Below are 15,029 nucleotides of genomic sequence, written 5' to 3'. Positions count from 1 at the left end.
CTTTTGAAACAATTAGTGTCTAATTTAAACCCAGCGCAGATCTTATCCTGTGCATTTTAGAGGAGAGAAAATAAAAAACCAATTGAAATGACAAGGACTGTCTGCTTCTCAGAGTTGCAGGAGAAACGTTCAATATTGGGACAAAACACTTTCAGGTCTCTAACGAGGACAGAATTTAGTATTATATAAAGGTGAATGAGTTGAATAAGGGCAGCAGGGACAGGCAGGCTACAAGATGTGCTGGAGATTACCATTTAGAGGTTTCAGCTGGAGCAAAACCATTTAGTTTGGTATTTTAAATGATTTTTAAACTGAGATTAAAATAGAGAAATGTTTGAACATAAGAGGTTTTCGATCTAGCAGTGGAATTCAGATGGATCGCTGAGCCCATGCAGTTAACCCATTTATGTGACTGGGATGTGGTATAATGTGTAAGGTAACAGGGCTCTTGATGTGTGTCTGTAGTTCAGGATTGCTACTTTGAATTCTTAAAATGCATAAACCAAGAGATTTGTCATTCAAATAGTCTGATTTGCACAGACTCCTGCAGCACAGCATGTGAGTGCTTAATTCATGTACACGTTTAATATTTAACAGAGTGCTTCTTTGTTATAGTAACAACAGGAAAAAAGTACATATGGTTCGCTGCTGTCAAAAATAAAGACGTAGAAGCACGGTAAGCAGAGGCTTTTAATTTCTTTCTCATCTGCTGAGTACAACCTTTCACCTAAAAAAAACAATCACCTGTAAAAGGTAGTTGCTATGCTATTATTTTTATTAGGTATTACTAAATAGCTTTTACTTCCTTCTGATAAGGGACAGCTTACGATACGTACAACGACTTAAAATACAATTTGCATCCCTAAGCTTCAGCCTTTCCAAGTCACGTATGCTGACTGTTCAGAGTGTTAATGTTTCATGAGAAAAGCAAGCTTATGAAATGAGGCTAAATCTATAAATAGCTTTATTATTGAATGCTGGTGTTTAGGGTTGTGGAATATGCTGAAAACAAAGGGTTTGTGATTCCCAATATTTTCTACAAACAGTTAACAAATTATGTAGTCTAGGCCAGGTTGCCTTTACTGCTTCCTAAGCAGGATTCAAGAGGCTGTGGGGGCAATTCCCTTTTTACCTAAGAGGTCAGGAAGACTAGAATACAGCTAGAACTGCCAAAAAATCAACTTGAATTGGATGTTGCTAAAGAACTTGGTTCTTTGGGGTTTCTTTCTCTCACTTTTTATGGAAAGCTTTTCATTCATATTGTAATGAACGACAAGGAAAAGGAAGTGGCACTAATTGGTAGGAGAGCTGTAACAAATAAGGAACCCCTCTGCTGAGAAGGACGAAGGTAGGGAACAGAGCAGTAGGGATAGTTTCCCTGGGTTTTCTCTGGCCAGGGTGATGTAGTTTGATGCTGAAGGCACATAATAAAGAGAGAACATGACAGCTGGCTTTGCCCCACACCAGAGGACTGACTCCAGCAGTTAACGGAGGGGAGGGGAGAGGAGGCGAGGCTGCTGTGTGCATGGTCTTTTTGGGACCACTGAGGCAGAGCTCAGGGAGATGCTGTCATTTGGCACGCTCTTCTTTCTCATAACAACCACTGGGATCAGTGATGAGCACTCAGAGTAGCGCTAGTGTATTTGATAATTAGATTCTGCACAGACAGGACATCAATCTGCCTAGACTACGTTGTTGTCCTGAATGATAAAGTAGCCATTACTGGTATCGGTCATACCATCCAGCTTTGGCTTACCTGCAAAATTCGTAAGTACCCAGGCTGTTCTGGAACATCAGCTCTCCCTACTATTAAATATTAAGCATAGTGGACATCAATAGCAATCCATGAGGAACACTATTATGAAAAACTAACATTTATGCGATGGATTCTTTTTCCATAACACAACCTGTTAAAATCTCCTCTTTATCCACTTTATACTCATAGGTATTCTTGTCCTCTCTATTTTAATGCAATGATTTTAAAAAAATTGAATATTTTGAAAGTATAATCAAACTTTAAGTAATATTTTTAAAACAGTGATTTGCCACTGGGTACTGTATCAAAGGCATTGCTTATATTTACCTTGATGAGGTCTACTAAATTCTTCTGGTCTGTGGAGCTAGTTATTCAGTCAAAGACAGATAGCAACTGGTATGACATGATCTACTTTTGATAAATCTATGTTGCAAATTATTCCACTCTGGGGACTGAGGCTTAATTTATTTGGATATCTACACTGCATCCTCAGCCTAGAGTCTCCTCCCTAGCTACCATCCGCTCATATCCTAAGCCAGGGCTATGTTCTAACCTAGGGCCTGCATGGCTTGTAGTGCTGGAGGGGAACAACAGACCCAAGTAGGACCGAATTTGGATTTTAATTTGATGTGGAGGGGTTATGAGAGGCAGTGCTGTTAACTACTGTTTGGGGGGTTCCTCCACAACTTTATTCCTGTCTAAACTGAACAGATGAGTTAAACAGGAGGAGTAATCTGGAGCTAAACCAGAGACAGAGGTGCTCGGCCAGCCAGGCGCCAGTCTGTGGCAGGGTATCACCTCCCCTGACAGAGGTAAGCGCAGGTGCTTATTCCTCCTGCTTGAACTTGCCACCCACGTAATCTGGGCACCAGAGAGTGCAATCTGACATAATCTGTGTGAGACATTCCTTAGAGCTGTTGTCAATTCTACAGGCGTTGTATCTACTTATATCACTTTTTACCCTGGCATTTTGGTACTATACTTGTTCTGAGATTCACATTTGAACTGACAGCATAATTAAAAATCATTGCTACAGGACTTACAGTTTTTTGTTCTGGCTCTTTCAATATTCTGTCACAGAGATCACCAGGAACAGCTCATGTCTGGCTTCTCCTGAAAAGCTGTGATTTCTACTTCTCTGTACTTGCTGCTTTAGGTACCATAACATTATTCTCCTGCACATCCCTGTCTTTACTAAAAACTGAATGGAAGCTTTCCTTTAGAGTTTGGCCTGCGTTTACATTGCCCACAGTCTCCCCCGTCTCTGGTCGCCCACTTCTCCAGTCCATGTCCTCTTTTTAAATTATGACAGCTCTCAGAAGATTTAGGTATTGTAGTTCAGTTTATAATGTCTGACAGTTCTTGTACAGTGAAACATTTCCCTTGTTGACCCCAGGGCAAGGAAACAGTATTCCTGCTTCAGTCACATTGCGCTGGCACGTAGCTTGGTCACACCGCAGCTACAGATCCCTGGGTGAGGTCATCAAACGGTCTGATGAGAGGCGAAGGCAGTCTTAACAACATGTGCAGCAGTATGAGAAACTCCACAAGCTTTTGGGGAGCAAAAGACAAAGCAAAGCGGGTTTGTTTTATCTGGCACATGGCAACTCCATGACCTGGAAATGAAGCTTTTTTCTCTTCTTGACCATTCCTGACTTGTACAGCAGAACTATATTACAAAGGATAGTGGAATTGCATCTGTCTTCAAATTCCTGGAGTTGTTAAAATTTTCATATTCTGTCTTTACACCTACAAATTTGCTGATTATATGGCCTCAGCAGTCAGAAAAAAAATTAGTGATTCTAGGTTCATTTGGGTTTAGTTGCACATCTTTAGATGTCAAAAAGAGGTAAGAGTTTCAGCAGGTAAGCTCAGTACTTTCTGAAGATCACAGGCATTCAAAAGCACTTTACAAATTTTCTTGTGGAATTGAGTGATTTTATTAACATGTATACCTGCAAGAGAAGAATATATCATATTCCTGTTGCAAATGAAAAATGTTGTACCATTTCGCACACATTTTTTCTTCTGTGATCTTTCATTGAAGGATGCTCTTACATTCTATGGAAAAATGAACGGTGGTGACAGCTTAATAACCATGACACCCTAGTCCCGCTTTCTGATTTGGCACAGTTATATTACAGCATTGAAAAACTTTGGATTTAGCACAATCTGAGTGTTAAACTTGACATCTACAACAATTTTATGAACTATCACTATTAAAGTTTCCAATGGAAATGAAGTCTAGACTTCACTAAAGCAGTATCAATATTTATACGGAACTGCTATTTGGGTGGTGGCAGTGCAGGACTGTCGCATTGCCTGTGGGGAAAAAAGTTGCAATTCTCGGCTACAACTTCAAGTATCTGAATGTCAGAAGAAGCCAAAGAATACCAAGTCGTAGAGAAGAGGGGAAGGCCAAATATAAGAGTGAAAGTTGAGGCAGGCTTTTGCTCTTAAAATCAGGCTTGAGCTGCTCAGTATCCCTTATCAGTTGAGAAGAACTAAAAATTAAAGAATTTAAGGACAGATATTACGTGTTTGAGTTCAAGTACAGTATTTGAATATGTTATATATTGAGACCTAACCTTCAAGTGCCTTACTTGTGAGGTGACTGATAACTTGCCACTTACATTCATGTACATACATACTTCTTATGTGAGGATCCTGGTATAATGAACACCCAGATTATGCATATAAAACAATAAAGTTGGAATGGTAAGTGTATTTATCTTCAATGGAAATTTAAATACGATAAACTCTAGAATTAGATAAGCTTTAAAAACACTACTCAAAGGTTTGTTCTCATATGAACAGTTAGTCTCAACAGTGAAGTGGAAATATAAATAAAGACTACGTTCTTCTGTAATGAGAGATAACAGTAACCGTCAGGCTGTCTTTGCGCTCTTGCTGAGATGTGTGGAAAGACATATCTCCAAAACTAGCAACTTGACCTGCTCACGAGTATGCCCTTGAAGTGCAGTGATGGATAGCCTTGCAGGGTCTGGAGAACTCATGACCCACTGGGGAGAAGTCTGCATAAGTTCAGCTTTGAATAACGGCTTTTGCATCCCTTGAAGCACGCAGCCTGTGTGCAAGAGGAACCCTGGGTCAACTTCATTATTAAGGGTAAAGGAGAGAAAGAACATATTTCCATTAAGAAGCATGGATTTGCAATAATGGAAGAAACACAAATATAAACCTACGCTATTGGTACTAATAGTATTATAATTTATTATAAGAGTCCTTCTGTGTCGCACCTGTGCCTCAACTTGTTGAAATGGCTGATGTAGCAAGTTGCTACAGTCTGTATTGAAGTTAGCATTTTCTGCAGGCTTCTAGCTGGGTCTTTCTTGCTTTTACTGTCAAAGGTTCAACCACCAGGAGCAACTGATACGGAAACCTTCTTTTTCCTTGAATGGAAGTCTTCCCCCCCCCGGCCCCTACCCCTTTCCTCTTCCTTGCCGGTCCTTCCTTCCCTGTTGTTAGAACTAGATCATCGCGTAGAAATATGGGAGATCAGGTCATATCCTTCCTCTTTTCATGTAGAATGACCTAACTGAGAATTTATTGTGTTGTGTAACTAGTCCTTCTTTTTTTTTTTTTTTTTGGTTGGCTTCTGCTTGTGGACTTTTGAAGACATTTTGGTGAAATTGTGCCCCTTTATACAATGAGAAATACCAAATGCAGAGTCTTCTTGATATGTCTGTAAATCCTCTCTGTCTCCAAAAACAGACAAGCTTTCCAGTAAACAGTCCCTTTTCAGGACTGTCATAATGTCTAGGCTCAGTATATTTTCATGAACAAGTCATCATGGACTACATTTTCAAAATTTTGGGGGAACTTTCAACAAACAGGTATCTGAGCCTCAATTTCTACTTGATTAGTTAACACAATAAAGTAATAGGATTAAAGCATTGTTATAGCTATGGATATAATCAACATATTGTATTAAAAATAGCTTTGCTGAATTAAATTGTGGAAGAAGCAAAATCCTCCAGTAATCTCTTTAATTTAACAATCTAGCAGTCTGACTATCAACCAGTATTATCACATCTGACTTCTTGCTATTCCTCTAAATGCTTAATACCTGTTCTTTCCTTATGGTAACTATGATGTCAACTACTTATGTATCATTGCTCTTTTCCAACTCTGTTCCTGCAGGAAAAACCTTCCTTTAGCAAATTCACCAGAACTGACACCTTGCTAAGACTGTACAGGAATCACGTCAGCACACTCCTATGGTGCAGGGAGAAAACTCTCCCTGGGGAAAGGTGGGTCCTTGCAGCCTGGGACAGAGGGAAATTACCTGTTACCATACCTAATTATGAGTGGTGACTAATGGTGCAGAAAGAAGTGGAGTTTACCACTGCATAGGTGAAACACATCTCCACATCTGATTTTTTGAGTTAGTGAATTTGAACAAGATAGTAAGTAAATAAAATCTAAACCCAAATAATATCTAACTAGTGAAATTAATTATGGATGGAATGAAGTGAAGTTTCAAGTTCAGGATGTAAGGATATAAGGAGAACTTCCACAGTGAGAGTGGTCAAGCACTGGAACAGGTAGCTCAGAGGCACTGTGAAATCTCTGACCTTGGAGATTTTTGAAACTGAAGTCGACAAAGCCTGAAGAAACCTTATTTCACTTTGAAGTTAGTTCCTCACTGAGCAGGAAGTAAGACTAGATGTTTCCAGAGATCCTTTCCAACCTAAAATCATTCTGTGATTCTAAGTTTCCTTTGAATGGGTAAAGTGAAATGGTAAGGCGCACTTGACAGGTTTCTCTTGGAACGTAGAGGAACATCTGTAAGGTTTTCTTGTGACGCTAATTTGATTGTCGCTATCAAAAAATTGTAGCGATCATTTAATTTCTGTTCATTGCCATGCTGATTTTTAAAAAGCTTTTTAGAATGAAATGAAAAATACAAAGAATTCAATTAATTTCTGTTGCCAATGAACAATTTTTTTTAGGTAGGGCCTAATTCTAGTTCTTTTGGAGTCTGCTTCTGGAAGGAGAGCATTTTCCAACTTATACCATTTGCAAGGAACACTAAGGTAGGCATCCAGGTAGTCTTACTGTGAGAGTCTCATTTTGTGTTGCGATGATGGACAACTCTCAAAGTCCGCTGCAGGCCTCCAGAAAATAAGAAGGTAAGAACATGATAGTGCACAGCCTCAATTGCTTCTCTGCAGAACAGGTTGCCTGCCACAGGAACGTGCTGCAAGTCCCACCTTAGCCTTGTTTCCAATAATTTATCCTGTCTGGCAGTTCTAAGCCAGGGCTTGCCGCTTGCCGTGGGTTTTGTTAAAGGTTGGGTTTTTTTTTTTCCTTGGACTTTATAAAACCGTATTGATATATCTATGCAAATGGTCAAAGTAGAGTGAAACAATTAGGGCCTTGTGGTGGAACTACTCGTTTTTAGGTTAAGTTAATAGCAAGTGCTTTGACCTAGATGCATGTTACTCATGTTAATTGTATACTGCATATAGATTTCTGTGTGATAAATGTAATTCATATTGTGCAAGAAAGTATGAAAAAGTCAGAATTACCAAAATTTGACATATTCATACATTGCAGATGATGAAATATGCACAGAAACTAAATGTTAAAAGATGAACGTGGGGTTTTCGGTGGAAGGAACAGCGCCCCACAAGGCAATCATTTCAGACTGTGATACAGTTTATGGAAAAATTGAGATCCCTTGAGCTGTTTTTTTTAGGTAATTCTCAAGGGTACTTGTGCTACCTCTGCTAATACAGCCACCACAGCTATCGAGTACATGCCATCTGGATATGAGGAGTCCCTACTTCATACAAAAGGTATTTCTCATTAGCTCTTCAGACATTATATTATAGACACTTCTATGTGTCTTGAAAGCCTTTTCTGAAGTCGTGCAAATGCTGCAGAGCTTGGCTGCCACTGACAACTCAGGAATATACAAGAAAGGGTTTTCTTTTGCTTTGTTTGTTTTTTTGGATAATGTGAAATGAATAAAAGTTACACACCGCATTTGTTTTTTCCTGACTCATCGATCCTAACTGATGTCTTTTTTTTGTCTTACAGTTTTTGGTAAACAGCAAGAGGTCTGAGCCACAAATTGCTGAGAAGAGTACTGTGACACACAAAATGCTGGGAATAATTCTTAACACATGTTGACTCTGTATATTGTACCTATATTGATGCTAACAGAGTTAATACAGTTTTAAACTTACAGAAGAGACAAAAGAATCACACATGGTGTTTGCTTTGTTATGTAATGTACATCTATTGCCATGAGAGGTAAATATTGCCAAGAAGAAACATCTGAAGACAATAGCTCTTTGGAATAATACCTGCTGTTTAAGATTTATTTTGGAAGCAGTTAGCCCATCTTTATTCAGAGATCTTTTTTTTCAGAGTTTTTCCTGTGACTTAAGTGGTGGCTTTGCTAGGTGACCTCCTGGCTGACTGTGCAGTTGGCGTAATGCATTAGCAAATAAGGTAACCTATATTAATGTTTTCAGCCTCCACTAAGATTTGAAAATTGTAGGGCATCTTATAAATAGATACTATAAAAAGTAGGTGACAGTAAACATTTTGTATTTCCTGTTCCTTAGATTTTTTTTTTTTTTTTAACCAAAAGCAACGCTGTGTAGTTCAGCAATGTCTGGAGTAAGGGTGACTTCTGTGAGAAGAAAGAAACACTTACTTTTGATTTTTTTGAGTTCATAGTAAGTGGAACACTTGGAATTTTTCTTTACTGTATTATTTAAAGACTGACCTCCACATCTGGGAATTCACTAACTCTGTTAGTAAACAGTAACTGTGCAACATCCTACTGTTCTTAACTATTTCCAAATCAAACTTTGGTTGATAATAATTAAGTGATTGTGCTACAGTATCAGTCAGTACTTTTCCAGAAAAGCCACTCAGAAAATTTATCTCAAACAATTCTATCATCATTTATGACTTAGTGGGTTTTGCTGGAGGACTGTTCCAATGTCCAAGTGAATGTGCAAATGACTGAAATTTTTAGCAAGTGAAATGGCTTGGCTTTGGATTAATAGATACTTACATGTGCTTTCACAATGAATAAGTTCAAGTTCTTATCAAGTGAATGAAAATACACTTACAATTTAAAAGCAAATGTTTTGATCCAGACTAGACTATTATTGCCTCCTTCCCCACTCAAAGGCAAGATATTCATTAAAACAAGTGCATTTTTATTTCAACCAATTTTCTTATATAGCTAGTGGCTTTTTCATCTTCACAGCACATCACTAAAGAAAAAAAGCTATGATTCTCAGAAATACCATCAAATAAAGCCCTCATGAAAAATTAAGTTAGATTCTTCTTATGATAGAACTTAGCTGTTTTTTGAAGACTCCCTGGCTCAGGATAAAAGATAGCAATGTAACTTGTATTTCAAATCTCAGTTGGTATGACATGCATGTGATCAATACTGATCAGACAGACTAAGCCTCTTGGCTTAGAAATTTCGTGCAGAAATGCAGATTCTAATTGATAAATCTCTTAGATGCAGATAAGGTGCAGTAGATAAAGGAAATGATTCTTGAAAACCACCTGTCACAGATTGTCTATGGAGCTACCCTCACTCATGGATACAGCATTATTTCCTACCATGTGGTATCTACGCTACGCTGTCCTTATTTTTTGTAATCACATGAAAGCTATGAAAAGCTTTGGGTCTAGGCTTTTAACAAAGAAGAGTCAGTGAGAATGCCATTTTTTATCTATTTTTCTCTGAAAACTTGTTCACAGTAGCCAGTGAGGATAATTTTGCAAGGTTGGTCTTGGAGGATAATGGGAAAGGGTGCACATTTATTTATTTAGAAACAGATGTGGCATTTTTTATAGACGAAAAATATAGTCATTGTGTTAGAATTTAGACAACGTATCTGGCTTAAAATTATCCTGAGAAACAAAACTGGGGTTTCTCCAGGTGATTGAAGTTATTTTTGTGAATAAAGATCAGCTTTGTCCCTTTGTAAAATGGCTGTGCCTTGGTGTTAAGTAGCTGAAGTTTACACTGGCTTCATATACTGACAGCATTTCATTTGCATATTGCTTAGTTCTTACATATTAGTCCCTCCAAATCTTTTGTATTTTATTGTTCCATCACAGGGACAGAGTGGACACACTGAATCAGTATCATCGCTTTTTGCAGATGTGAGTTCTTCCAGGCTCTCCACTGAGAACTGAGAGTCTCCAGCTGTCACAGGGGAAAAGGGAAAGCAGATTGCTATGTGTTGGCATCTTCTTAGTGCTTCAGACATCTCAATAGTTCTTAATCTGTTGGTTTTACTTATTGCTAATGTAATTGAGAGAAGTGTTGCAAAAATTTCTAAGAATGATCTTAATAATTATTACTTAGCAGTTTTCTAACTGCTAATAGCAGTTATTCTAACTATTCTGCTATTCTAGTTCTTGTAATGTAATCTGGGTGTTTATTTTAGTATTTCACATAATTGTTGAGACACCTTTTGTTTTCCCTTATTTTCTGCAAATGCACTCAGCATTAATGAAATCTCCTGTGCACTACTTAGAAACAAGCTTAAAAACAGTGAAAAAGGAAGTTACTTGTTGTGGTGTAACCCCAGCTGGCAACCACCCAGCCGCTCGCTCACTCCCCCCGCAGTGGAATGGGGGAAAGAATCGGAAGAGTAAAAGTGGGAAAACTCGTGGGCTGAAATAAAGACAGTTTAATAGGTAAAGCAAAAGCCGCACACCAGCAAAGCAAACCAAGGAATTCATCCACCACTTCCCATGGGCAGGCAGGTGTTCAGCCATCTCCAGGAAAGCAGGGCTCCATCACGCATAACGGTGACTTGGGAAGACAAACGCCATCACTCCGAACATCCCCCCCTTCCTCCTTCTTCCCCCAGCTTTATGTGCTGAGCATGATGCCATATGGTGTGGAATCTCCCTTTGGTCAGTTGGGGTCAGCTGTCCCGGCTGTGTCCCCTCCCAACTCCTTGTGCCCCCCCAGCCTGCTCGCTGGTGGGGTGGGGTGAGAGGCAGAAAAGGCCTTGACCCTGTGTCAGCACTGCTCAGCAGCAACGAAAACATCCCTGTGTTATCAACGCTGTTTTCAGCACAAATCCAAAACATAGCCCCATACTAGCTACTGGGAAGAAAATTAACTCTATCCCAGCCAAAACCAGCACATTAGTATAAAAATTCTAAATCAAAAAGTAAATAAATTTAAAAACAATATAAAATACTGTTATTTCTGCAGAATAGTAACCTTTTCTTTAGAAAAGGCAATATGGCAAAATCATCAATACTGATCTCTTCCATCTGTTAAGCCCAAAAATATGTGCCTTAAATATATAGTTACTTCTGAGACCATAACAATCAAAAACTGCAGCAAGGGAAATTCTCAATAGCTAAAAGGAATAAAACACCCCTCATAATCAGAGTGGGTAACGAACAGGTTGCTCAGAGAGGCTGTGGCATAACCAGTTTTGGAGATTTTCAAAACTTGTCCAAACACAGCTCTTGGCAACCTGATCTAACTAATCACAACGTCCCCTCCTCTCTGTAGCTTTTGTGATGAGAGTTGATGCCACGTTATCTGGCTGATTTCCCAACTGCTAATAGGCATACACTCTGTTTAGTGAGGTACAGTGGATAAAATTTGCCATCTGTTCACTTGCCAACAGTCAGATGGTAGGAGCTGGAGATTTTGTAATATTAATGCAGTAAAACAGGAGAAGAAAGCTTGGTTATTGAGAGATCAATCCATGTACCCACCTCAGATTAGCATTAGAATTGCTGTCACTATTATTTATTTATGCATGCAAGATCGTGTAACAGGCAACACTAAACAAGTATTTGTTGTTGCAATGTGTATTTCTATTCATAAAACTGAAGCTTTAACTGATACTTTCAATACAGATTTCCTGGTTTTTTTAGGCTTCATTTTTTGTAAAGGCTTTTCCTAAGAGGTTTGAGCAAATCTTGCCACATAAATAGCAAAACCACAAAGTTAAGTGTTACAGTGTTGTATTTACATTTTCTTTTTACTAAATTATTATGCAGTGATGGAATCATCAAATTCTCTTAATGAAGTGCTACAATAATACACAAGGAGCCTCTATACCTCAACCAGAACATGTTGTTTTTGATGACTTTCAGCTGAGTGAAACTACTGATTCCATTCATATTTATCAAACCAGTCATGTCTATTCAATGTTAGTATTTAGAAAAAATGGGCGGAATGCATGGGTTTTTCTCTCGGGCGAATGAACTTTATCTGTGTATTCAATCAATGATAAGCAAATACCAAAATTTCTGTTTGTCCTGTATCTGTTCTTCTAGATACAGAACTCATACGTCATGTAACTGTGTATGAGGGGTTTTTTGGGGTTGGTGTCCCCTGCCCCCCCCCCCCAGCCTGTTTTGGACTGTTTACCTTTTTCATTGAGAACACACAAGGAATGGTACCTACCAACAGACAGAGCCGTGTTAATGTCATTTTTAAGTGGCGTCCTATTTGCAAGGGATGCTCAGGAAGACTAACAAAGGATTGTTTGGAAATAGACGTGCAAAAATATGTATCTTTATTTTCAAGTAATATCTCAGTACTTAAAGTAACCACACATATGGTTGATAAAATATCTATTAAACTGCTGCCTTCACAGTTTTTCCATTCTTAATTCCGTTCCATTTTCCTTATATTTTTTAAAATCTATGTAGATTTTACTGAAACAGGATATATGACACAGACGTGGCTTGCTGGGGTTCTTTTCCAGGTGAAATCACATTACTTCAGGAGCAATTTTTTTGATCCACTACGTAATATATTTATGTTTGTTAGCAGAGCATGTTTGTAAAGAGCAGTAGAAATTTCATTTACTCAAATATATGCTATAACAAGATGATTTTAAAAATTCACAGAGTTCTTCAAGTTCTTTAGGTAAACACTTCAGTCAATTAGGAAATTATTTAACCACATACAAACTATTTTCTTACGTTTTTCAACACCTATTATAGTTGTGATTAACTTTTCTTTGTTTTTTACTATGCAGAAATCATTATGACTGTTCTGAAAAGCGAAGTAGAAAATGGATAGATCATCCTGGCTATATTGTATAATTTTTATGGAGAACATTTAATGCCATTGATTTGCACGATTGTTCTTACATTTACACACACTAAGAGCGTGAGCTGCCACTGATTAGCCAGTACTTTTGCTCAAACCTTAGTTATTCACAGCTAAGGTGGTTTGTGGTTTGTATATACAAAAGCACAATAAGCTAAAAGCTTTTAAAACGTCATTTAAAAAAATCACAAATGGAAGTTTGTCACCTAACAGAATGGCAGCAGAAGCTCTAGTCACAATTTCCCGTCATGTTTTCTTGCATTGCCACTTCCCTATGATAGGAATGGCTTTGAACAGCCAACGCTGCACAAAAGAAGTAAACAAATAAAATATAAATTGCCATTTTCTATAGTTTTTATAGTTTACCTACTTAGCAATTTGTCTTCCTACCTGAAGCTAAATAGACCATAAAATGAGAATTCAGTAATTTTTGACTAAAACTTTCTCCTCTACTTCAAGCACTAGGATATGCAGAAATCAATGAAGTGGTGAGGAACTTCTAAGGCATTATGGAAGATAAGTTGTATTAACACATTACTTAAGGTTAAAAAAATTGTCAGGAATGAATGTGACTTTGGAAAATAAGAAAAAAATGGCATGAAAGCACTTGTTCAATAAAATTAACACAATGTTGCTCAGGTATTGCAGGAAACACTTCTGTAAGACAGTTGCTTTATTCTAGGAGTCAGTGCAACCTCTTATAATGGAAAAAAACAAACCTTCCAATGTAAGTTTGTATCTGTGACAAACATTATTGCTAAGTCACTAGCTAGAACATACATAGGGTACAGTAGAGACCTTAGCTGTAGGTATACACATAATTGTAGTGGTCTTTGCGGGCTGATAGTTCTTATCGTGAGATGAGAAATAAAGAGTTTTGGGTTGATGATTTTGGTTTTCAGCTCTGACTTAAAACGGTAAAAACTTTTCATAATAGCTGGTCTCTTCTTATTACATTATTCCCATTTACTGGGGCAAAAGTGTGCTCAACTGGCAATAAACGACAACTGTCTTCCAGGAAACAACCTGGCATTACTCCTTGGTATGCTGAATTCTGCAGTCACACAGAAGTTGTGGGGGTTGGTACCTGGCATTCACAATTCCCTTCTACCCCTTCACTCCCTAACTCAATGACTTACTAGAGAGGCTCTAGTCAACACCGTTTTTTTGTACAGCTTTATTTAAAATCATTTAAAGCACGCCTCATTCTTCCACAGTTTTAGATTATTTTAATGCCATCCACGAATAAAAAAACTGTAATCTCATTTGTTAAAGTAATCATGTCAGAATCACTATGTGTTTAATTTGAAGGTACAGAGACAGACTTATGGTCCTTGAAATCACCTCTGGGTTGCCACAGCTACAGTTCTCATAAAGAACAAAAACGGCACTAACAACATAAAACCAATTTATCCACATTCAGGCATAGACCAGTTTTGCAAAAGGGCTAGAATGCACCATGCTCAGATGATTTTGAGTAATACTGTGACTATTAATAAAGCATCTGACAGTGCTTGTTGAAGAACTGCCACAGTACATGGGAGGGAAAAAGGCTTCCCGTGTGCATTGATACATCGCAGCCATTACTAGTGGCTGCTTATGGAAGCGCACAAGGAGAGACTTCCCACTGACGAACCTCCCTAGCATTTCCGTGCTTCTCCAGCATTCGATAGTATGACTTCCCCAGTCAAACCTGCATCCGGACCATTGTGTCAACAGCCACTGCAGGCCTGAACTTTGGTCTTTGTGGCGTAACGGTGTGACTTATCCATTGAGTCTTTGATGTTAAAAATGCTTGCAGGAAATGTAGGTGTATATACGTACAGTTACGGGGCACAGTTGTGGCATTTGTCTCTTACAATGTCAAAAAAGGTGCTAAATAATAAATCTTTTTGTGCTGCTTGCACGCTCTGGACTGGACTCTATGGTTTATCACATATTTAACAAACTGAAAATGCATTTGGCACATCATTATTTGGATGAGGGTGATCTCATGTATGTGTCCACTATTCAAATAAAGTCAAAAGAGATCCAAGCAGAGCTCTTTGGTTTTACCTCAACTACAGCAAGAAGGAGCTTGCAAGCCTGAAACATGGGCTGTAACAGAACCAGAGGGGTAACAGTCGCTGACGGACCTTTCCTTTCTCAGTTTACTTAATT

Source organism: Aptenodytes patagonicus, chromosome 10 (assembly GCF_965638725.1).
Source record: "Aptenodytes patagonicus chromosome 10, bAptPat1.pri.cur, whole genome shotgun sequence".
In the NCBI taxonomy this organism is placed as follows: domain Eukaryota; kingdom Metazoa; phylum Chordata; class Aves; order Sphenisciformes; family Spheniscidae; genus Aptenodytes; species Aptenodytes patagonicus.
This window is presented reverse-complemented; position numbering follows the sequence as displayed.